The sequence below is a fragment of the Heterodontus francisci genome, chromosome 28 (genome assembly GCF_036365525.1).
Source record: "Heterodontus francisci isolate sHetFra1 chromosome 28, sHetFra1.hap1, whole genome shotgun sequence".
Lineage (NCBI taxonomy): Eukaryota > Metazoa > Chordata > Chondrichthyes > Heterodontiformes > Heterodontidae > Heterodontus > Heterodontus francisci.
In genome coordinates, this window is record NC_090398.1 from 11,041,820 (window position 1) to 11,066,138 (window position 24,319).

Below are 24,319 nucleotides of genomic sequence, written 5' to 3' on the forward strand. Positions count from 1 at the left end.
CATGTGTGTGAGAGTAAAATGCGAGAAGCCTGTGCAGAAGATGGATCGTGTTGCACTGTTAGTTCTCAGCCACTGAAGGGCGCAGTGCGGGTTGAGTGTCTGAGCCTGGATAGCTCAGTCGGTAGAGCATCAGACTTTTAATCTGAGGGTCCAGGGTTCAAGTCCCTGTTCAGGCGCTCTTTGTCTATTGCCTTTATCACAGTGGTGTTTGTGCAGTGTCCTCAAGAATTCCAAGCCATGTACTTTGGATGTGGAGAGCCAAGACTCTGGCAGCCCTTTTCGTTGCAAGTTTTGTCCATTCTGACCGGCAATTCTTTCAGTTGCAGCAAGACGTCTGCTTTGCTTGATCGCATCGTTTCAATCATAAACAGGATTGCATCACCTCCGTCATCACTTTTTACCAGTTTTTACATACACAAATAAGGCAGTTGAACATCGTTGTTATTATTCTGATGTATTGTCACGCACCTGAAACGTTAACTGCATTTTTCTCGCCACACATGCTGCCAGACCTGCTTTGTCTTTTTTGCACTCTCGGTTTTGATTTCAGATTTCCACAATCCTCACTATTTCGCTTTTGTTCATGTTATCCAGCTTTATTCTTCAAAATTTCCTTGTCAATCATCAGCTTAGGAAATTAAAGCTTAATTCACTTCTCGCGACAAATATCACTCCATTGCCCTTCAAAATCTCTTCGGGAAATGACATGCTTAAGTTGGTTTTGAAATAATAACAGGATTTCCCATGCTTTTCCTGCATTCACAGAGACAAAAAAACTTACAGCACAGGGTGCCGTTCCACTCGTGATACCTGTGACGGTTCTTCGAATATGTGTGCGTCGTCATATATGCCAGCTCTGTTTTCCCAAAACCTTTACGTTCTTCAGGCTGCAGACCAAAGCACTTTGAAGATTACTTATGGTTCAACCTCCACCGTCATTTCAGACAGTGCACTGCAGATTCCAACAAAATGGGGGCATAAAACTAAGTGTTTCCACAGCTCGCCTCTGATTATTTTGCCAATCAACTTGAATCTGTGCCCATTTCTTTGCTGAAAGCTCTGCCACTGGACAGGTTCTCCTTCTTTAAACTATCAAAAAGCCTCATCATGTAGAATATATCCACTAACGCTCCTTTTATGATCCCCAGCTCGAGGTAGAGCAAGGACAATTTCTATTACATAAAAGAAAATGATGGAAATATTCCACTATTCAGGCAGCATCTGTGGAAGGTGAAGCCGATCTCTCCTCGTATGCACTCTATCAACTCCCCTCAGGATCGCGTATGCTACAACAAGATAAAGCCTGGATGTACCTGATTCAGCCCTGGTGTTTGATCAACTTTTATTATCGGGAGCCGTTTTATTACCGCGTCTTTGTCAATTTGAAATGTTTGTAATGTGTTAATGACTTCATGTTTCACTGTGCCCTTGGAAGCATCTTCTTCCTTGGTAAAGACAGATGCCAAAGTATTCATAATAGCGATAATATCGCTCGGAGACTTTGGGATGGCCTTAAACTTAGGTGTCAGTGTCTTTTCACTTCTCTTATTTGCTCTTTCAGTCGCTCTCTCAAGGATGTATAAACAGCCGGAAAGTTGAATTGTTACGTTGAGTGAGACAGACCGACGAAAGATATAAGGTGAAAGTGCGTCTATTTGGACGACTGGAGATTATTTGCGGAATGAAAAGTGTGGGAGGCAGTGAATGCATGTGTGTGAGAGTAAAATGCGAGAAGCCTGTGCAGAAGATGGATCGTGTTGCACTGTTAGTTCTCAGCCACTGAAGGGCGCAGTGCGGGTTGTGTGCCTGAGCCTGGATAGCTCAGTCGGTAGAGCATCAGACTTTTAATCTGAGGGTCCAGGGTTCAAGTCCCTGTTCAGGCGCTCTTTGTCTATTGCCTTTATCACAGTGGTGTTTGTGCAGTGTCCTCAAGAATTCCAAGCCATGTACTTTGGATGTGGAGAGCCAAGACTCTGGCAGCCCTTTTCGTTGCAAGTTTTGTCCATTCTGACCGGCAATTCTTTCAGTTGCAGCAAGACGTCTGCTTTGCTTGATCGCATCGTTTCAATCTTAAACAGGATTGCATCACCTCCGTCATCACTTTTTACCAGTTTTTACATACACAAATAAGGCAGTTGAACATCGTTGTTATTATTCTGATGTATTGTCACGCACCTGAAACGTTAACTGCATTTTTCTCGCCACACATGCTGCCAGACCTGCTTTGTCTTTTTTGCACTCTCGGTTTTGATTTCAGATTTCCACAATCCTCACTATTTCGCTTTTGTTCTTGTTATCCAGCTTTATTCTTCAAAATTTCCTTGTCAATCATCAGCTTAGGAAATTAAAGCTTAATTCACTTCTCGCGACAAATATCACTCCATTGCCCTTCAAAATCTCTTCGGGAAATGACATGCTTAAGTTGGTTTTGAAATAATAACAGGATTTCCCATGCTTTTCCTGCATTCACAGAGACAAAAAAACTTACAGCACAGGGTGCCGTTCCACTCGTGATACCTGTGACGGTTCTTCGAATATGTGTGCGTCGTCATATATGCCAGCTCTGTTTTCCCTAAACCTTTACGTTCTTCAGGCTGCAGACCAAAGCACTTTGAAGATTACTTATGGTTCAACCTCCACCGTCTTTTCAGACAGTGCACTGTTGATTCCAACAAAATGGGGGCATAAAACTAAGTGTTTCCACAGCTCGCCTCTGATTATTTTGCCAATCAACTTGAATCTGTGCCCATTTCTTTGCTGAAAGCTCTGCCACTGGACAGGTTCTCCTTCTTTAAACTATCAAAAAGCCTCATCATGTAGAATATATCCACTAACGCTCCTTTTATGATCCCCAGCTCGAGGTAGAGCAAGGACAATTTCTATTACAGAAAAGAAAATGATGGAAATATTCCACTATTCAGGCAGCATCTGTGGAAGGTGAAGCCGATCTCTCCTCGTATGCACTCTATCAACTCCCCTCAGGATCGCGTATGCTACAACAAGATAAAGCCTGGATGTACCTGATTCAGCCCTGGTGTTTGATCAACTTTTATTATCGGGAGCCGTTTTATTACCGCGAGCCGTTTTATTACCGCGTCTTTGACAATTTGAAATGTTTGTAATGTGTTAATGACTTCATGTTTCACTGTGCCCTTGGAAGCATCTTCTTCCTTGGTAAAGACAGATGCCAAAGTATTCATAATAGCGATAATATCGCTCGGAGACTTTGGGATGGCCTTAAACTTAGGTGTCAGTGTCTTTTCACTTCTCTTATTTGCTCTTTCAGTCGCTCTCTCAAGGATGTATAAACAGCCGGAAAGTTGAATTGTTACGTTGAGTGAGACAGACCGACGAAAGATATAAGGTGAAAGTGCGTCTATTTGGACGACTGGAGATTATTTGCGGAATGAAAAGTGTGGGAGGCAGTGAATGCATGTGTGTGAGAGTAAAATGCGAGAAGCCTGTGCAGAAGATGGATCGTGTTGCACTGTTAGTTCTCAGCCACTGAAGGGCGCAGTGCGGGTTGAGTGCCTGAGCCTGGATAGCTCAGTCGGTAGAGCATCAGACTTTTAATCTGAGGGTCCAGGGTTCAAGTCCCTGTTCAGGTGCTCTTTGTCTATTGCCTTTATCACAGTGGTGTTTGTGCAGTGTCCTCAAGAATTCCAAGCCATGTACTTTGGATGTGGAGAGCCAAGACTCTGGCAGCCCTTTTCGTTGCAAGTTTTGTCCATTCTGACCGGCAATTCTTTCAGTTGCAGCAAGACGTCTGCTTTGCTTGATCGCATCGTTTCAATCTTAAACAGGATTGCATCACCTCCGTCATCACTTTTTACCAGTTTTTACATACACAAATAAGGCAGTTGAACATCGTTGTTATTATTCTGATGTATTGTCACGCACCTGAAACGTTAACTGCATTTTTCTCGCCACACATGCTGCCAGACCTGCTTTGTCTTTTTTGCACTCTCGGTTTTGATTTCAGATTTCCACAATCCTCACTATTTCGCTTTTGTTCTTGTTATCCAGCTTTATTCTTCAAAACTTCCTTGTCAATCATCAGCTTAGGAAATTAAAGCTTAATTCACTTCTCGCGACAAATATCACTCCATTGCCCTTCAAAATCTCTTCGGGAAATGACATGCTTAAGTTGGTTTTGAAATAATAACAGGATTTCCCATGCTTTTCCTGCATTCACAGAGACAAAAAAACTTACAGCACAGGGTGCCGTTCCACTCGTGATACCTGTGACGGTTCTTCGAATATGTGTGCGTCATCATATATGCCAGCTCTGTTTTCCCTAAACCTTTACGTTCTTCAGGCTGCAGACCAAAGCACTTTGAAGATTACTTATGGTTCAACCTCCACCGTCTTTTCAGACAGTGCACTGTTGATTCCAACAAAATGGGGGCATAAAACTAAGTGTTTCCACAGCTCGCCTCTGATTATTTTGCCAATCAACTTGAATCTGTGCCCATTTCTTTGCTGAAAGCTCTGCCACTGGACAGGTTCTCCTTCTTTAAACTATCAAAAAGCCTCATCATGTAGAATATATCCACTAACGCTCCTTTTATGATCCCCAGCTCGAGGTAGAGCAAGGACAATTTCTATTACAGAAAAAAAAATGATGGAAATATTCCACTATTCAGGCAGCATCTGTGGAAGGTGAAGCCGATCTCTCCTCGTATGCACTCTATCAACTCGCCTCAGGATCGCGTATGCTACAACAAGATAAAGCCTGGATGTACCTGATTCAGCCCTGGTGTTTGATCAACTTTTATTATCGGGAGCCGTTTTATTACCGCGTCTTTGTCAATTTGAAATGTTTGTAATGTGTTAATGACTTCATGTTTCACTGTGCCCTTGGAAGCATCTTCTTCCTTGGTAAAGACAGATGCCAAAGTATTCATAATAGCGATAATATCGCTTGGAGACTTTGGGATGGCCTTAAACTTAGGTGTCAGTGTCTTTTCACTTCACTTATTTGCTCTTTCAGTCGCTCTCTCAAGGATGTATAAACAGCCGGAAAGTTGAATTGTTACGTTGAGTGAGACAGACCGACGAAAGATATAAGGTGAAAGTGCGTCCATTTGGACGACTGGAGATTATTTGCGTAATGAAAAGTGTGGGAGGCAGTGAATGCATGTGTGTGAGAGTAAAATGCGAGAAGCCAGTGCAGAAGATGGATCGTGTTGCACTGTTAGTTCTCAGCCACTGAAAGGCGCAGTGCGGGTTGAGTGTCTGAGCCTGGATAGCTCAGTCGGTAGAGCATCAGACTTTTAATCTGAGGGTCCAGGGTTCAAGTCCCTGTTCAGGTGTTCTTTGTCTAATGCCTTTATCACAGTGGTGTTTGTGCAGTGTCCTCAAAAATTCAAAACCATGTACTTTGGCTGTGGGGAGCCAAGACTCTGGCAGCCTTTTTCGTTGCAAGTTTTGTCCATTCTGACCGGCAATTCTTTCAGTTGCAGCAAGACGTCTGCTTTGCTTGATCGCATCGTTTCAATCTTAAACAGGATTGCATCACCTCCGTCATCACTTTTTACCAGTTTTTACATACACAAATAAGGCAGTTGAACATCGTTGTTATTATTCTGATGTATTGTCACGCACCAGAAACGTTAACTCTATTTTTCTCGCCACACATGCTGCCCGACCTGCTTTGTCTTTTTTGCACTCTCGGTTTTGATTTCAGATTTCCACAATCCTCACTATTTCGCTTTTGTTCTTGTTATCCAGCTTTATTCTTCAAAATTTCCTTATCAATCATCAGCTTAGCAAATTAAAGTTTAATTCACTTCACGCGACAAATATCACTCCATTGCCCTTCAAAATCTCTTCGGGAAATGACATGCTTAAGTTGGTTTTGAAATAATAACAGGATTTCCCATGCTTTTCGTGCATTCACAGAGACAAAAAAACTTACAGCACAGGGTGCCGTTCCACTCGTGATACCTGTGACGGTTCTTCGAATATGTGTGCGTCGTCATATATGCCAGCTCTGTTTTCCCAAAACCTTTACGTTCTTCAGGCTGCAGACCAAAGCACTTTGAAGATTACTTATGGTTCAACCTCCACCGTCATTTCAGACAGTGCACTGCAGATTCCAACAAAATGGGGGCATAAAACTAAGTGTTTCCACAGGTCGCCTCTGATTATTTTGCCAATCAACTTGAATCTGTGCCCATTTCTTTGCTGAAAGCTCTGCCACTGGACAGGTTCTCCTTCTTTAAACTATCAAAAAGCCTCATCATGTAGAATATATCCACTAACGCTCCTTTTATGATCCCCAGCTCGAGGTAGAGCAAGGACAATTTCTATTACAGAAAAGAAAATGATGGAAATATTCCACTATTCAGGCAGCATCTGTGGAAGGTGAAGCCGATCTCTCCTCGTATGCACTCTATCAACTCCCCTCAGGATCGCGTATGCTACAACAAGATAAAGCCTGGATGTACCTGATTCAGCCCTGGTGTTTGATCAACTTTTATTATCGGGAGCCGTTTTATTACCGCGTCTTTGACAATTTGAAATGTTTGTAATGTGTTAATGACTTCATGTTTCACTGTGCCCTTGGAAGCATCTTCTTCCTTGGTAAAGACAGATGCCAAAGTATTCATAATAGCGATAATATCGCTCGGAGACTTTGGGATGGCCTTAAACTTAGGTGTCAGTGTCTTTTCACTTCTCTTATTTGCTCTTTCAGTCGCTCTCTCAAGGATGTATAAACAGCCGGAAAGTTGAATTGTTACGTTGAGTGAGACAGACCGACGAAAGATATAAGGTGAAAGTGCGTCTATTTGGACGACTGGAGATTATTTGCGGAATGAAAAGTGTGGGAGGCAGTGAATGCATGTGTGTGAGAGTAAAATGCGAGAAGCCTGTGCAGAAGATGGATCGTGTTGCACTGTTAGTTCTCAGCCACTGAAGGGCGCAGTGCGGGTTGAGTGCCTGAGCCTGGATAGCTCAGTCGGTAGAGCATCAGACTTTTAATCTGAGGGTCCAGGGTTCAAGTCCCTGTTCAGGTGCTCTTTGTCTATTGCCTTTATCACAGTGGTGTTTGTGCAGTGTCCTCAAGAATTCCAAGCCATGTACTTTGGATGTGGAGAGCCAAGACTCTGGCAGCCCTTTTCGTTGCAAGTTTTGTCCATTCTGACCGGCAATTCTTTCAGTTGCAGCAAGACGTCTGCTTTGCTTGATCGCATCGTTTCAATCTTAAACAGGATTGCATCACCTCCGTCATCACGTTTTAACAGTTTTTACATACACAAATAAGGCAGTTGAACATCGTTGTTATTATTCTGATGTATTGTCACGCACCTGAAACGTTAACTGCATTTTTCTCGCCACACATGCTGCCAGACCTGCTTTGTCTTTTTTGCACTCTCGGTTTTGATTTCAGATTTCCACAATCCTCACTATTTTGCTTTTGTTCTTGTTATCCAGCTTTATTCTTCAAAATTTCCTTGTCAATCATCAGCTTAGGAAATTAAAGCTTAATTCACTTCTCGCGACAAATATCACTCCATTGCCCTTCAAAATCTCTTCGGGAAATGACATGCTTAAGTTGGTTTTGAAATAATAACAGGATTTCCCATGCTTTTCCTGCATTCACAGAGACAAAAAAACTTACAGCACAGGGTGCCGTTCCACTCGTGATACCTGTGACGGTTCTTCGAATATGTGTGCGTCGTCATATATGCCAGCTCTGTTTTCCCTAAACCTTTACGTTCTTCAGGCTGCAGACCAAAGCACTTTGAAGATTACTTATGGTTCAACCTCCACCGTCTTTTCAGACAGTGCACTGTTGATTCCAACAAAATGGGGGCATAAAACTAAGTGTTTCCACAGCTCGCCTCTGATTATTTTGCCAATCAACTTGAATCTGTGCCCATTTCTTTGCTGAAAGCTCTGCCACTGGACAGGTTCTCCTTCTTTAAACTATCAAAAAGCCTCATCATGTAGAATATATCCACTAACGCTCCTTTTATGATCCCCAGCTCGAGGTAGAGCAAGGACAATTTCTATTACAGAAAAAAAAATGATGGAAATATTCCACTATTCAGGCAGCATCTGTGGAAGGTGAAGCCGATCTCTCCTCGTATGCACTCTATCAACTCGCCTCAGGATCGCGTATGCTACAACAAGATAAAGCCTGGATGTACCTGATTCAGCCCTGGTGTTTGATCAACTTTTATTATCGGGAGCCGTTTTATTACCGCGTCTTTGTCAATTTGAAATGTTTGTAATGTGTTAATGACTTCATGTTTCACTGTGCCCTTGGAAGCATCTTCTTCCTTGGTAAAGACAGATGCCAAAGTATTCATAATAGCGATAATATCGCTCGGAGACTTTGGGATGGCCTTAAACTTAGGTGTCAGTGTCTTTTCACTTCTCTTATTTGCTCTTTCAGTCGCTCTCTCAAGGATGTATAAACAGCCGGAAAGTTGAATTGTTACGTTGAGTGAGACAGACCGACGAAAGATATAAGGTGAAAGTGCGTCTATTTGGACGACTGGAGATTATTTGCGGAATGAAAAGTGTGGGAGGCAGTGAATGCATGTGTGTGAGAGTAAAATGCGAGAAGCCTGTGCAGAAGATGGATCGTGTTGCACTGTTAGTTCTCAGCCACTGAAGGGCGCAGTGCGGGTTGAGTGCCTGAGCCTGGATAGCTCAGTCGGTAGAGCATCAGACTTTTAATCTGAGGGTCCAGGGTTCAAGTCCCTGTTCAGGTGCTCTTTGTCTAATGTCTTTATCACAGTGGTGTTTGTGCAGTGTCCTCAAGAATTCCAAGCCATGTACTTTGGCTGTGGAGAGCCAAGACTCTGGCAGCCCTTTTCGTTGCAAGTTTTGTCCATTCTGACCGGCAATTCTTTCAGTTGCAGCAAGACGTCTGCTTTGCTTGATCGCATCGTTTCAATCTTAAACAGGATTGCATCACCTCCGTCATCACTTTTTACCAGTTTTTACATACACAAATAAGGCAGTTGAACATCGTTGTTATTATTCTGATGTGTTGTCACGCACCTGAAACGTTAACTGCATTTTTCTCGCCACACATGCTGCCAGACCTGCTTTGTCTTTTTTGCACTCTCGGTTTTGATTTCAGATTTCCACAATCCTCACTATTTCGCTTTTGTTCTTGTTATCCAGCTTTATTCTTCAAAATTTCCTTGTCAATCATCAGCTTAGGAAATTAAAGCTTAATTCACTTCTCGCGACAAATATCACTCCATTGCCCTTCAAAATCTCTTCGGGAAATGACATGCTTAAGTTGGTTTTGAAATAATAACAGGATTTCCCATGCTTTTCCTGCATTCACAGAGACAAAAAAACTTACAGCACAGGGTGCCGTTCCACTCGTGATACCTGTGACGGTTCTTCGAATATGTGTGCGTCGTCATATATGCCAGCTCTGTTTTCCCTAAACCTTTACGTTCTTCAGGCTGCAGACCAAAGCACTTTGAAGATTACTTATGGTTCAACCTCCACCGTCTTTTCAGACAGTGCACTGTTGATTCCAACAAAATGGGGGCATAAAACTAAGTGTTTCCACAGCTCGCCTCTGATTATTTTGCCAATCAACTTGAATCTGTGCCCATTTCTTTGCTGAAAGCTCTGCCACTGGACAGGTTCTCCTTCTTTAAACTATCAAAAAGCCTCATCATGTAGAATATATCCACTAACGCTCCTTTTATGATCCCCAGCTCGAGGTAGAGCAAGGACAATTTCTATTACAGAAAAAAAAATGATGGAAATATTCCACTATTCAGGCAGCATCTGTGGAAGGTGAAGCCGATCTCTCCTCGTATGCACTCTATCAACTCGCCTCAGGATCGCGTATGCTACAACAAGATAAAGCCTGGATGTACCTGATTCAGCCCTGGTGTTTGATCAACTTTTATTATCGGGAGCCGTTTTATTACCGCGTCTTTGTCAATTTGAAATGTTTGTAATGTGTTAATGACTTCATGTTTCACTGTGCCCTTGGAAGCATCTTCTTCCTTGGTAAAGACAGATGCCAAAGTATTCATAATAGCGATAATATCGCTCGGAGACTTTGGGATGGCCTTAAACTTAGGTGTCAGTGTCTTTTCACTTCTCTTATTTGCTCTTTCAGTCGCTCTCTCAAGGATGTATAAACAGCCGGAAAGTTGAATTGTTACGTTGAGTGAGACAGACCGACGAAAGATATAAGGTGAAAGTGCGTCTATTTGGACGACTGGAGATTATTTGCGGAATGAAAAGTGTGGGAGGCAGTGAATGCATGTGTGTGAGAGTAAAATGCGAGAAGCCTGTGCAGAAGATGGATCGTGTTGCACTGTTAGTTCTCAGCCACTGAAGGGCGCAGTGCGGGTTGAGTGTCTGAGCCTGGATAGCTCAGTCGGTAGAGCATCAGACTTTTAATCTGAGGGTCCAGGGTTCAAGTCCCTGTTCAGGCGCTCTTTGTCTATTGCCTTTATCACAGTGGTGTTTGTGCAGTGTCCTCAAGAATTCCAAGCCATGTACTTTGGATGTGGAGAGCCAAGACTCTGGCAGCCCTTTTCGTTGCAAGTTTTGTCCATTCTGACCGGCAATTCTTTCAGTTGCAGCAAGACGTCTGCTTTGCTTGATCGCATCGTTTCAATCATAAACAGGATTGCATCACCTCCGTCATCACTTTTTACCAGTTTTTACATACACAAATAAGGCAGTTGAACATCGTTGTTATTATTCTGATGTATTGTCACGCACCTGAAACGTTAACTGCATTTTTCTCGCCACACATGCTGCCAGACCTGCTTTGTCTTTTTTGCACTCTCGGTTTTGATTTCAGATTTCCACAATCCTCACTATTTCGCTTTTGTTCATGTTATCCAGCTTTATTCTTCAAAATTTCCTTGTCAATCATCAGCTTAGGAAATTAAAGCTTAATTCACTTCTCGCGACAAATATCACTCCATTGCCCTTCAAAATCTCTTCGGGAAATGACATGCTTAAGTTGGTTTTGAAATAATAACAGGATTTCCCATGCTTTTCCTGCATTCACAGAGACAAAAAAACTTACAGCACAGGGTGCCGTTCCACTCGTGATACCTGTGACGGTTCTTCGAATACGTGTGCGTCGTCATATATGCCAGCTCTGTTTTCCCTAAACCTTTACGTTCTTCAGGCTGCAGACCAAAGCACTTTGAAGATTACTTATGGTTCAACCTCCACCGTCATTTCAGACAGTGCACTGCAGATTCCAACAAAATGGGGGCATAAAACTAAGTGTTTCCACAGCTCGCCTCTGATTATTTTGCCAATCAACTTGAATCTGTGCCCATTTCTTTGCTGAAAGCTCTGCCACTGGACAGGTTCTCCTTCTTTAAACTATCAAAAAGCCTCATCATGTAGAATATATCCACTAACGCTCCTTTTATGATCCCCAGCTCGAGGTAGAGCAAGGACAATTTCTATTACATAAAAGAAAATGATGGAAATATTCCACTATTCAGGCAGCATCTGTGGAAGGTGAAGCCGATCTCTCCTCGTATGCACTCTATCAACTCCCCTCAGGATCGCGTATGCTACAACAAGATAAAGCCTGGATGTACCTGATTCAGCCCTGGTGTTTGATCAACTTTTATTATCGGGAGCCGTTTTATTACCGCGTCTTTGTCAATTTGAAATGTTTGTAATGTGTTAATGACTTCATGTTTCACTGTGCCCTTGGAAGCATCTTCTTCCTTGGTAAAGACAGATGCCAAAGTATTCATAATAGCGATAATATCGCTCGGAGACTTTGGGATGGCCTTAAACTTAGGTGTCAGTGTCTTTTCACTTCTCTTATTTGCTCTTTCAGTCGCTCTCTCAAGGATGTATAAACAGCCGGAAAGTTGAATTGTTACGTTGAGTGAGACAGACCGACGAAAGATATAAGGTGAAAGTGCGTCTATTTGGACGACTGGAGATTATTTGCGGAATGAAAAGTGTGGGAGGCAGTGAATGCATGTGTGTGAGAGTAAAATGCGAGAAGCCTGTGCAGAAGATGGATCGTGTTGCACTGTTAGTTCTCAGCCACTGAAGGGCGCAGTGCGGGTTGTGTGCCTGAGCCTGGATAGCTCAGTCGGTAGAGCATCAGACTTTTAATCTGAGGGTCCAGGGTTCAAGTCCCTGTTCAGGCGCTCTTTGTCTATTGCCTTTATCACAGTGGTGTTTGTGCAGTGTCCTCAAGAATTCCAAGCCATGTACTTTGGATGTGGAGAGCCAAGACTCTGGCAGCCCTTTTCGTTGCAAGTTTTGTCCATTCTGACCGGCAATTCTTTCAGTTGCAGCAAGACGTCTGCTTTGCTTGATCGCATCGTTTCAATCTTAAACAGGATTGCATCACCTCCGTCATCACTTTTTACCAGTTTTTACATACACAAATAAGGCAGTTGAACATCGTTGTTATTATTCTGATGTATTGTCACGCACCTGAAACGTTAACTGCATTTTTCTCGCCACACATGCTGCCAGACCTGCTTTGTCTTTTTTGCACTCTCGGTTTTGATTTCAGATTTCCACAATCCTCACTATTTCGCTTTTGTTCTTGTTATCCAGCTTTATTCTTCAAAACTTCCTTGTCAATCATCAGCTTAGGAAATTAAAGCTTAATTCACTTCTCGCGACAAATATCACTCCATTGCCCTTCAAAATCTCTTCGGGAAATGACATGCTTAAGTTGGTTTTGAAATAATAACAGGATTTCCCATGCTTTTCCTGCATTCACAGAGACAAAAAAACTTACAGCACAGGGTGCCGTTCCACTCGTGATACCTGTGACGGTTCTTCGAATATGTGTGCGTCGTCATATATGCCAGCTCTGTTTTCCCAAAACCTTTACGTTCTTCAGGCTGCAGACCAAAGCACTTTGAAGATTACTTATGGTTCAACCTCCACCGTCATTTCAGACAGTGCACTGCAGATTCCAACAAAATGGGGGCATAAAACTAAGTGTTTCCACAGGTCGCCTCTGATTATTTTGCCAATCAACTTGAATCTGTGCCCATTTCTTTGCTGAAAGCTCTGCCACTGGACAGGTTCTCCTTCTTTAAACTATCAAAAAGCCTCATCATGTAGAATATATCCACTAACGCTCCTTTTATGATCCCCAGCTCGAGGTAGAGCAAGGACAATTTCTATTACAGAAAAGAAAATGATGGAAATATTCCACTATTCAGGCAGCATCTGTGGAAGGTGAAGCCGATCTCTCCTCGTATGCACTCTATCAACTCCCCTCAGGATCGCGTATGCTACAACAAGATAAAGCCTGGATGTACCTGATTCAGCCCTGGTGTTTGATCAACTTTTATTATCGGGAGCCGTTTTATTACCGCGAGCCGTTTTATTACCGCGTCTTTGACAATTTGAAATGTTTGTAATGTGTTAATGACTTCATGTTTCACTGTGCCCTTGGAAGCATCTTCTTCCTTGGTAAAGACAGATGCCAAAGTATTCATAATAGCGATAATATCGCTCGGAGACTTTGGGATGGCCTTAAACTTAGGTGTCAGTGTCTTTTCACTTCTCTTATTTGCTCTTTCAGTCGCTCTCTCAAGGATGTATAAACAGCCGGAAAGTTGAATTGTTACGTTGAGTGAGACAGACCGACGAAAGATATAAGGTGAAAGTGCGTCTATTTGGACGACTGGAGATTATTTGCGGAATGAAAAGTGTGGGAGGCAGTGAATGCATGTGTGTGAGAGTAAAATGCGAGAAGCCTGTGCAGAAGATGGATCGTGTTGCACTGTTAGTTCTCAGCCACTGAAGGGCGCAGTGCGGGTTGAGTGCCTGAGCCTGGATAGCTCAGTCGGTAGAGCATCAGACTTTTAATCTGAGGGTCCAGGGTTCAAGTCCCTGTTCAGGTGCTCTTTGTCTATTGCCTTTATCACAGTGGTGTTTGTGCAGTGTCCTCAAGAATTCCAAGCCATGTACTTTGGATGTGGAGAGCCAAGACTCTGGCAGCCCTTTTCGTTGCAAGTTTTGTCCATTCTGACCGGCAATTCTTTCAGTTGCAGCAAGACGTCTGCTTTGCTTGATCGCATCGTTTCAATCTTAAACAGGATTGCATCACCTCCGTCATCACTTTTTACCAGTTTTTACATACACAAATAAGGCAGTTGAACATCGTTGTTATTATTCTGATGTATTGTCACGCACCTGAAACGTTAACTGCATTTTTCTCGCCACACATGCTGCCAGACCTGCTTTGTCTTTTTTGCACTCTCGGTTTTGATTTCAGATTTCCACAATCCTCACTATTTCGCTTTTGTTCTTGTTATCCAGCTTTATTCTTCAAAACTTCCTTGTCAATCATCAGCTTAGGAAATTAAAGCTTAATTCACTTCTCGCGACAAATATCACTCCATTGCCCTTCAAAATCTCTTCGGGAAATGACATGCTTAAGTTGGTTTTGAAATAATAACAGGATTTCCCATGCTTTTCCTGCATTCACAGAGACAAAAAAACTTACAGCACAGGGTGCCGTTCCACTCGTGATACCTGTGACGGTTCTTCGAATATGTGTGCGTCATCATATATGCCAGCTCTGTTTTCCCTAAACCTTTACGTTCTTCAGGCTGCAGACCAAAGCACTTTGAAGATTACTTATGGTTCAACCTCCACCGTCTTTTCAGACAGTGCACTGTTGATTCCAACAAAATGGGGGCATAAAACTAAGTGTTTCCACAGCTCGCCTCTGATTATTTTGCCAATCAACTTGAATCTGTGCCCATTTCTTTGCTGAAAGCTCTGCCACTGGACAGGTTCTCCTTCTTTAAACTATCAAAAAGCCTCATCATGTAGAATATATCCACTAACGCTCCTTTTATGATCCCCAGCTCGAGGTAGAGCAAGGACAATTTCTATTACAGAAAAAAAAATGATGGAAATATTCCACTATTCAGGCAGCATCTGTGGAAGGTGAAGCCGATCTCTCCTCGTATGCACTCTATCAACTCGCCTCAGGATCGCGTATGCTACAACAAGATAAAGCCTGGATGTACCTGATTCAGCCCTGGTGTTTGATCAACTTTTATTATCGGGAGCCGTTTTATTACCGCGTCTTTGTCAATTTGAAATGTTTGTAATGTGTTAATGACTTCATGTTTCACTGTGCCCTTGGAAGCATCTTCTTCCTTGGTAAAGACAGATGCCAAAGTATTCATAATAGCGATAATATCGCTTGGAGACTTTGGGATGGCCTTAAACTTAGGTGTCAGTGTCTTTTCACTTCACTTATTTGCTCTTTCAGTCGCTCTCTCAAGGATGTATAAACAGCCGGAAAGTTGAATTGTTACGTTGAGTGAGACAGACCGACGAAAGATATAAGGTGAAAGTGCGTCCATTTGGACGACTGGAGATTATTTGCGTAATGAAAAGTGTGGGAGGCAGTGAATGCATGTGTGTGAGAGTAAAATGCGAGAAGCCAGTGCAGAAGATGGATCGTGTTGCACTGTTAGTTCTCAGCCACTGAAGGGCGCAGTGCGGGTTGAGTGTCTGAGCCTGGATAGCTCAGTCGGTAGAGCATCAGACTTTTAATCTGAGGGTCCAGGGTTCAAGTCCCTGTTCAGGTGTTCTTTGTCTAATGCCTTTATCACAGTGGTGTTTGTGCAGTGTCCTCAAAAATTCAAAACCATGTACTTTGGCTGTGGGGAGCCAAGACTCTGGCAGCCTTTTCCGTTGAAAGTTTTGTCCAATCTGACCGGCAATTCTTTCAGTTGCAGCAAGACGTCTGCTTTGCTTGATCGCATCGTTTCAATCTTAAACAGGATTGCATCACCTCCGTCATCACTTTTTACCAGTTTTTACATACACAAATAAGGCAGTTGAACATCGTTGTTATTATTCTGATGTATTGTCACGCACCAGAAACGTTAACTCTATTTTTCTCGCCACACATGCTGCCAGACCTGCTTTGTCTTTTTTGCACTCTCGGTTTTGATTTCAGATTTCCACAATCCTCACTATTTCGCTTTTGTTCTTGTTATCCAGCTTTATTCTTCAAAATTTCCTTATCAATCATCAGCTTAGCAAATTAAAGTTTAATTCACTTCACGCGACAAATATCACTCCATTGCCCTTCAAAATCTCTTCGGGAAATGACATGCTTAAGTTGGTTTTGAAATAATAACAGGATTTCCCATGCTTTTCGTGCATTCACAGAGACAAAAAAACTTACAGCACAGGGTGCCGTTCCACTCGTGATACCTGTGACGGTTCTTCGAATATGTGTGCGTCGTCATATATGCCAGCTCTGTTTTCCCAAAACCTTTACGTTCTTCAGGCTGCAGACCAAAGCACTTTGAAGATTACTTATGGTTCAACCTCCACCGTCATTTCAGACAGTGCACTGCAGATTCCAACAAAATGGGGGCATAAAACTAAGTGTTTCCACAGGTCGCCTCTGATTATTTTGCCAATCAACTTGAATCTGTGCCCATTTCTTTGCTGAAAGCTCTGCCACTGGACAGGTTCTCCTTCTTTAAACTATCAAAAAGCCTCATCATGTAGAATATATCCACTAACGCTCCTTTTATGATCCCCAGCTCGAGGTAGAGCAAGGACAATTTCTATTACAGAAAAGAAAATGATGGAAATATTCCACTATTCAGGCAGCATCTGTGGAAGGTGAAGCCGATCTCTCCTCGTATGCACTCTATCAACTCCCCTCAGGATCGCGTATGCTACAACAAGATAAAGCCTGGATGTACCTGATTCAGCCCTGGTGTTTGATCAACTTTTATTATCGGGAGCCGTTTTATTACCGCGAGCCGTTTTATTACCGCGTCTTTGACAATTTGAAATGTTTGTAATGTGTTAATGACTTCATGTTTCACTGTGCCCTTGGAAGCATCTTCTTCCTTGGTAAAGACAGATGCCAAAGTATTCATAATAGCGATAATATCGCTCGGAGACTTTGGGATGGCCTTAAACTTAGGTGTCAGTGTCTTTTCACTTCTCTTATTTGCTCTTTCAGTCGCTCTCTCAAGGATGTATAAACAGCCGGAAAGTTGAATTGTTACGTTGAGTGAGACAGACCGACGAAAGATATAAGGTGAAAGTGCGTCTATTTGGACGACTGGAGATTATTTGCGGAATGAAAAGTGTGGGAGGCAGTGAATGCATGTGTGTGAGAGTAAAATGCGAGAAGCCTGTGCAGAAGATGGATCGTGTTGCACTGTTAGTTCTCAGCCACTGAAGGGCGCAGTGCGGGTTGAGTGCCTGAGCCTGGATAGCTCAGTCGGTAGAGCATCAGACTTTTAATCTGAGGGTCCAGGGTTCAAGTCCCTGTTCAGGTGCTCTTTGTCTATTGCCTTTATCACAGTGGTGTTTGTGCAGTGTCCTCAAGAATTCCAAGCCATGTACTTTGGATGTGGAGAGCCAAGACTCTGGCAGCCCTTTTCGTTGCAAGTTTTGTCCATTCTGACCGGCAATTCTTTCAGTTGCAGCAAGACGTCTGCTTTGCTTGATCGCATCGTTTCAATCTTAAACAGGATTGCATCACCTCCGTCATCACTTTTTACCAGTTTTTACATACACAAATAAGGCAGTTGAACATCGTTGTTATTATTCTGATGTATTGTCACGCACCTGAAACGTTAACTGCATTTTTCTCGCCACACATGCTGCCAGACCTGCTTTGTCTTTTTTGCACTCTCGGTTTTGATTTCAGATTTCCACAATCCTCACTATTTCGCTTTTGTTCTTGTTATCCAGCTTTATTCTTCAAAACTTCCTTGTCAATCATCAGCTTAGGAAATTAAAGCTTAATTCACTTCTCGCGACAAATATCACTCCATTGCCCTTCAAAATCTCTTCGGGAAATGACATGCTTAAGTTGGTTTTGAAATAATAACAGGATTTCCCATGCTTTTCCTGCATTCACAGAGACAAAAAAACTTACAGCACAGGGTGCCGTTCCACTCGTGATACCTGTGACGGTTCTTCGAATATGTGTGCGTCATCATATATGCCAGCTCTGTTTTCCCTAAACCTTTACGTTCTTCAGGCTGCAGACCAAAGCACTTTGAAGATTACTTATGGTTCAACCTCCACCGTCTTTTCAGACAGTGCACTGTTGATTCCAACAAAATGGGGGCATAAAACTAAGTGTTTCCACAGCTCGCCTCTGATTATTTTGCCAATCAACTTGAATCTGTGCCCATTTCTTTGCTGAAAGCTCTGCCACTGGACAGGTTCTCCTTCTTTAAACTATCAAAAAGCCTCATCATGTAGAATATATCCACTAACGCTCCTTTTATGATCCCCAGCTCGAGGTAGAGCAAGGACAATTTCTATTACAGAAAAAAAAATGATGGAAATATTCCACTATTCAGGCAGCATCTGTGGAAGGTGAAGCCGATCTCTCCTCGTATGCACTCTATCAACTCGCCTCAGGATCGCGTATGCTACAACAAGATAAAGCCTGGATGTACCTGATTCAGCCCTGGTGTTTGATCAACTTTTATTATCGGGAGCCGTTTTATTACCGCGTCTTTGTCAATTTGAAATGTTTGTAATGTGTTAATGACTTCATGTTTCACTGTGCCCTTGGAAGCATCTTCTTCCTTGGTAAAGACAGATGCCAAAGTATTCATAATAGCGATAATATCGCTTGGAGACTTTGGGATGGCCTTAAACTTAGGTGTCAGTGTCTTTTCACTTCACTTATTTGCTCTTTCAGTCGCTCTCTCAAGGATGTATAAACAGCCGGAAAGTTGAATTGTTACGTTGAGTGAGACAGACCGACGAAAGATATAAGGTGAAAGTGCGTCCATTTGGACGACTGGAGATTATTTGCGTAATGAAAAGTGTGGGAGGCAGTGAATGCATGTGTGTGAGAGTAAAATGCGAGAAGCCAGTGCAGAAGATGGATCGTGTTGCACTGTTAGTTCTCAGCCACTGAAGGGCGCAGTGCGGGTTGAGTGTCTGAGCCTGGATAGCTCAGTCGGTAGAGCATCAGACTTTTAATCTGAGGGTCCAGGGTTCAAGTCCCTGTTCAGGTGTTCTTTGTCTAATGCCTTTATCACAGTGGTGTTTGTGCAGTGTCCTCAAAAATTCAAAACCATGTACTTTGGCTGTGGGGAGCCAAGACTCTGGCAGCCTTTTTCGTTGCAAGTTTTGTCCATTCTGACCGGCAATTCTTTCAGTTGCAGCAAGACGTCTGCTTTGCTTGATCGCATCGTTTCAATCTTAAACAGGATTGCATCACCTCCGTCATCACTTTTTACCAGTTTTTACATACACAAATAAGGCAGTTGAACATCGTTGTTATTATTCTGATGTATTGTCACGCACCAGAAACGTTAACTCTATTTTTCTCGCCACACATGCTGCCCGACCTGCTTTGTCTTTTTTGCACTCTCGGTTTTGATTTCAGATTTCCACAATCCTCACTATTTCGCTTTTGTTCTTGTTATCCAGCTTTATTCTTCAAAATTTCCTTATCAATCATCAGCTTAGCAAATTAAAGTTTAATTCACTTCACGCGACAAATATCACTCCATTGCCCTTCAAAATCTCTTCGGGAAATGACATGCTTAAGTTGGTTTTGAAATAATAACAGGATTTCCCATGCTTTTCCTGCATTCACAGAGACAAAAAAACTTACAGCACAGGGTGCCGTTCCACTCGTGATACCTGTGACGGTTCTTCGAATACGTGTGCGTCGTCATATATGCCAGATCTGTTTTCCCTAAACCTTTACGTTCTTCAGGCTGCAGACCAAAGCACTTTGAAGATTACTTATGGTTCAACCTCCACCGTCATTTCAGACAGTGCACTGCAGATTCCAACAAAATTGGGGCATAAAACTAAGTGTTTCCACAGCTCGCCTCTGATTATTTTGCCAATCAACTTGAATCTGTGCCCATTTCTTTGCTGAAAGCTCTGCCACTGGACAGGTTCTCCTTCTTTAAACTATCAAAAAGCCTCATCATGTAGAATATATCCACTAACGCTCCTTTTATGATCCCCAGCTCGAGGTAGAGCAAGGACAATTTCTATTACAGAAAAGAAAATGATGGAAATATTCCACTATTCAGGCAGCATCTGTGGAAGGTGAAGCCGATCTCTCCTCGTATGCACTCTATCAACTCCCCTCAGGATCGCGTATGCTACAACAAGATAAAGCCTGGATGTACCTGATTCAGCCCTGGTGTTTGATCAACTTTTATTATCGGGAGCCGTTTTATTACCGCGTCTTTGTCAATTTGAAATGTTTGTAATGTGTTAATGACTTCATGTTTCACTGTGCCCTTGGAAGCATCTTCTTCCTTGGTAAAGACAGATGCCAAAGTATTCATAATAGCGATAATATCGCTCGGAGACTTTGGGATGGCCTTAAACTTAGGTGTCAGTGTCTTTTCACTTCTCTTATTTGCTCTTTCAGTCGCTCTCTCAAGGATGTATAAACAGCCGGAAAGTTGAATTGTTACGTTGAGTGAGACAGACCGACGAAAGATATAAGGTGAAAGTGCGTCCATTTGGACGACTGGAGATTATTTGCGTAATGAAAAGTGTGGGAGGCAGTGAATGCATGTGTGTGAGAGTAAAATGCGAGAAGCTAGTGCAGAAGATGGATCGTGTTGCACTGTTAGTTCTCAGCCACTGAAGGGCGCAGTGTAGGTTGAGTGTCTGAGCCTGGATAGCTCAGTCGGTAGAGCATCAGACTTTTAATCTGAGGGTCCAGGGTTCAAGTCCCTGTTCAGGTGCTCTTTGTCTAATGCCTATATCACAGTGGTGTTTGTGCAGTGTCCTCAAGAATTCAAAGCCATGTACTTTGGCTGTGGAGAGCCAAGACTCTGGCAGCCCTTTTCATTGCAAGTTTTGTCCATTCTGACCGGCAATTCTTTCAGTTGCAGCAAGACGTCTGCTTTGCTTGATCGCATCGTTTCAATCTTAAACAGGATTGCATCACCTCCGTCATCACTTTTTACCAGTTTTTACATACACAAATAAGGCAGTTGAACATCGTTGTTATTATTCTGATGCATTGTCACGCACCTGAAACGTTAACTCTATTTTTCTCGCCACACATGCTGCCAGACCTGCTTTGTCTTTTTTGCACTCTCGGTTTTGATTTCAGATTTCCACAATCCTTACTATTTCGCTTTTGTTCTTGTTATCCAGCTTTATTCTTCAAAATTTCCTTATCAATCATCAGCTTAGCAAATTAAAGTTTAATTCACTTCACGCGACAAATATCACTCCATTGCCCTTCAAAATCTCTTCGGGAAATGACATGCTTAAGTTGGTTTTGAAATAATAACAGGATTTCCCATGCTTTTCCTGCATTCACAGAGACAAAAAAACTTACAGCACAGGGTGCCGTTCCACTCGTGATACCTGTGACGGTTCTTCGAATACGTGTGCGTCGTCATATATGCCAGCTCTGTTTTCCCTAAACCTTTACGTTCTTCAGGCTGCAGACCAAAGCACTTTGAAGATTACTTATGGTTCAACCTCCACCGTCATTTCAGACAGTGCACTGCAGATTCCAACAAAATGGGGGCATAAAACTAAGTGTTTCCACAGCTCGCCTCTGATTATTTTGCCAATCAACTTGAATCTGTGCCCATTTCTTTGCTGAAAGCTCTGCCAGTGGACAGGTTCTCCTTCTTTAAACTATCAAAAAGGCTCATCATGTAGAATATATCCGCTAACGCTCCTTTTATGATCCCCAGCTCGAGGTAGAGCAAGGACAATTTCTATTACAGAAAAGAAAATGATGGAAATATTCCACTATTCAGGCAGCATCTGTGGAAGGTGAAGCCGATCTCTCCTCGTATGCACTCTATCAACTCCCCTCAGGATCGCGTATGCTACAACAAGATAAAGCCTGGATGTACCTGATTCAGCCCTGGTGTTTGATCAACTTTTATTATCGGGAGCCGTTTTATTACCGCGTCTTTGTCAATTTGAAATGTTTGTAATGTGTTAATGACTTCATGTTTCACTGTGCCCTTGGAAGCATCTTCTTCCTTGGTAAAGACAGATGCCAAAGTATTCATAATAGCGATAATATCGCTCGGAGACTTTGGGATGGCCTTAAACTTAGGTGTCAGTGTCTTTTCACTTCTCTTATTTGCTCTTTCAGTCGCTCTCTCAAGGATGTATAAACAGCCGGAAAGTTGAATTGTTACGTTGAGTGAGACAGACCGACGAAAGATATAAGGTGAAAGTGCGTCTATTTGGACGACTGGAGATTATTTGCGTAATGAAAAGTGTGGGAGGCAGTGAATGCATGTGTGTGAGAGTAAAATGCGAGAAGCAAGTGCAGAAGATGGATCGTGTTGCACTGTTAGTTCTCAGCCACTGAAGGGCGCAGTGCGGGTTGAGTGTCTGAGCCTGGATAGCTCAGTCGGTAGAGCATCAGACTTTTAATCTGAGGGTCCAGGGTTCAAGTTCCTGTTCAGGTGCTCTTTGTCTATTGCCTTTATCACAGTGGTGTTTGTGCAGTGTCCTCAAGAATTCAAAGCCATGTACTTTGGCTGTGGAGAGCCAAGACTCTGGCAGCCTGTTTTGTTGCAAGTTTTGTCCATTCTGACCGGCAATTCTTTCAGTTGCAGCAAGACGTCTGCTTTGCTTGATCGCATTGTTTCAATCTTAAACAGGATTGCATCACCTCCGTCATCACTTTTTACCAGTTTTTACATACACAAATAAGGCAGTTGAACATCGTTGTTATTATTCTGATGCAGTGTCACGCACCTGAAACGTTAACTCTATTTTTCTCGCCACACATGCTGCCAGACCTGCTTTGTCTTTTTTGCACTCTCGGTTTTGATTTCAGATTTCCACAATCCTTACTATTTCGCTTTTGTTCTTGTTATCCAGCTTTATTCCTCAAAATTTCCTTATCAATCATCAGCTTAGCAAATTAAAGTTTAATTCACTTCACGCGACAAATATCACTCCATTGCCCTTCAAAATCTCTTCGGGAAATGACATGCTTAAGTTGGTTTTGAAATAATAACAGGATTTCCCATGCTTTTCCTGCATTCACAGAGACAAAAAAACTTACAGCACAGGGTGCCGTTCCACTCGTGATACCTGTGACGGTTCTTCGAATACGTGTGCGTCGTCATATATGCCAGATCTGTTTTCCCTAAACCTTTACGTTCTTCAGGCTGCAGACCAAAGCACTTTGAAGATTACTTATGGTTCAACCTCCACCGTCATTTCAGACAGTGCACTGCAGATTCCAACAAAATGGGGGCATAAAACTAAGTGTTTCCACAGCTCGCCTCTGATTATTTTGCCAATCAACTTGAATCTGTGCCCATTTCTTTGCTGAAAGCTCTGCCACTGGACAGGTTCTCCTTCTTTAAACTATCAAAAAGCCTCATCATGTAGAATATATCCACTAACGCTCCTTTTATGATCCCCAGCTCGAGGTAGAGCAAGGACAATTTCTATTACAGAAAAGAAAATGATGGAAATATTCCACTATTCAGGCAGCATCTGTGGAAGGTGAAGCCGATCTCTCCTCGTATGCACTCTATCAACTCCCCTCAGGATCGCGTATGCTACAACAAGATAAAGCCTGGATGTACCTGATTCAGCCCTGGTGTTTGATCAACTTTTATTATCGGGAGCCGTTTTATTACCGCGTCTTTGTCAATTTGAAATGTTTGTAATGTGTTAATGACTTCATGTTTCACTGTGCCCTTGGAAGCATCTTCTTCCTTGGTAAAGACAGATGCCAAAGTATTCATAATAGCGATAATATCGCTCGGAGACTTTGGGATGGCCTTAAACTTAGGTGTCAGTGTCTTTTCACTTCTCTTATTTGCTCTTTCAGTCGCTCTCTCAAGGATGTATAAACAGCCGGAAAGTTGAATTGTTACGTTGAGTGAGACAGACCGACGAAAGATATAAGGTGAAAGTGCGTCCATTTGGACGACTGGAGATTATTTGCGTAATGAAAAGTGTGGGAGGCAGTGAATGCATGTGTGTGAGAGTAAAATGCGAGAAGCTAGTGCAGAAGATGGATCGTGTTGCACTGTTAGTTCTCAGCCACTGAAGGGCGCAGTGTAGGTTGAGTGTCTGAGCCTGGATAACTCAGTCGGTAGAGCATCAGACTTTTAATCTGAGGGTCCAGGGTTCAAGTCCCTGTTCAGGTGCTCTTTGTCTAATGCCTTTATCACAGTGGTGTTTGTGCAGTGTCCTCAAGAATTCAAAGCCATGTACTTTGGCTGTGGAGAGCCAAGACTCTGGCAGCCCTTTTCATTGCAAGTTTTGTCCATTCTGACCGGCAATTCTTTCAGTTGCAGCAAGACGTCTGCTTTGCTTGATCGCATCGTTTCAATCTTAA

At 42.7% G+C, this 24,319-nt stretch overlaps 15 non-coding genes across 15 annotated transcripts; all 15 read left to right on the plus strand.

Annotated features, from left to right (window-relative positions):
• Positions 1–103: 103 nt before the first annotated feature.
• trnak-uuu (transfer RNA lysine (anticodon UUU)) lies at positions 104–176 on the plus strand. Its single transcript has one exon. It is a non-coding gene; the product is annotated as a tRNA-Lys (tRNA).
• Positions 177–1,810: 1,634 nt separating this feature from the next.
• Positions 1,811–1,883, plus strand: trnak-uuu (transfer RNA lysine (anticodon UUU)). Its single transcript has one exon. It is a non-coding gene; the product is annotated as a tRNA-Lys (tRNA).
• Positions 1,884–3,535: 1,652 nt separating this feature from the next.
• Positions 3,536–3,608, plus strand: trnak-uuu (transfer RNA lysine (anticodon UUU)). The gene has a single exon. It is a non-coding gene; the product is annotated as a tRNA-Lys (tRNA).
• Positions 3,609–5,242: 1,634 nt separating this feature from the next.
• trnak-uuu (transfer RNA lysine (anticodon UUU)) lies at positions 5,243–5,315 on the plus strand. The gene has a single exon. It is a non-coding gene; the product is annotated as a tRNA-Lys (tRNA).
• A 1,634-nt stretch (positions 5,316–6,949) lies between these two features.
• Positions 6,950–7,022, plus strand: trnak-uuu (transfer RNA lysine (anticodon UUU)). Its single transcript has one exon. It is a non-coding gene; the product is annotated as a tRNA-Lys (tRNA).
• Positions 7,023–8,656: 1,634 nt separating this feature from the next.
• On the plus strand, positions 8,657–8,729 carry trnak-uuu (transfer RNA lysine (anticodon UUU)). Its single transcript has one exon. It is a non-coding gene; the product is annotated as a tRNA-Lys (tRNA).
• Positions 8,730–10,363: 1,634 nt separating this feature from the next.
• trnak-uuu (transfer RNA lysine (anticodon UUU)) lies at positions 10,364–10,436 on the plus strand. Its single transcript has one exon. It is a non-coding gene; the product is annotated as a tRNA-Lys (tRNA).
• Positions 10,437–12,070: 1,634 nt separating this feature from the next.
• On the plus strand, positions 12,071–12,143 carry trnak-uuu (transfer RNA lysine (anticodon UUU)). Its single transcript has one exon. It is a non-coding gene; the product is annotated as a tRNA-Lys (tRNA).
• Positions 12,144–13,795: 1,652 nt separating this feature from the next.
• trnak-uuu (transfer RNA lysine (anticodon UUU)) lies at positions 13,796–13,868 on the plus strand. Its single transcript has one exon. It is a non-coding gene; the product is annotated as a tRNA-Lys (tRNA).
• Positions 13,869–15,502: 1,634 nt separating this feature from the next.
• trnak-uuu (transfer RNA lysine (anticodon UUU)) lies at positions 15,503–15,575 on the plus strand. Its single transcript has one exon. It is a non-coding gene; the product is annotated as a tRNA-Lys (tRNA).
• A 1,652-nt stretch (positions 15,576–17,227) lies between these two features.
• Positions 17,228–17,300, plus strand: trnak-uuu (transfer RNA lysine (anticodon UUU)). The gene has a single exon. It is a non-coding gene; the product is annotated as a tRNA-Lys (tRNA).
• A 1,634-nt stretch (positions 17,301–18,934) lies between these two features.
• Positions 18,935–19,007, plus strand: trnak-uuu (transfer RNA lysine (anticodon UUU)). The gene has a single exon. It is a non-coding gene; the product is annotated as a tRNA-Lys (tRNA).
• A 1,634-nt stretch (positions 19,008–20,641) lies between these two features.
• On the plus strand, positions 20,642–20,714 carry trnak-uuu (transfer RNA lysine (anticodon UUU)). Its single transcript has one exon. It is a non-coding gene; the product is annotated as a tRNA-Lys (tRNA).
• Positions 20,715–22,348: 1,634 nt separating this feature from the next.
• trnak-uuu (transfer RNA lysine (anticodon UUU)) lies at positions 22,349–22,421 on the plus strand. Its single transcript has one exon. It is a non-coding gene; the product is annotated as a tRNA-Lys (tRNA).
• A 1,634-nt stretch (positions 22,422–24,055) lies between these two features.
• trnak-uuu (transfer RNA lysine (anticodon UUU)) lies at positions 24,056–24,128 on the plus strand. The gene has a single exon. It is a non-coding gene; the product is annotated as a tRNA-Lys (tRNA).
• The last annotated feature ends 191 nt before the right edge of the window (positions 24,129–24,319 follow it).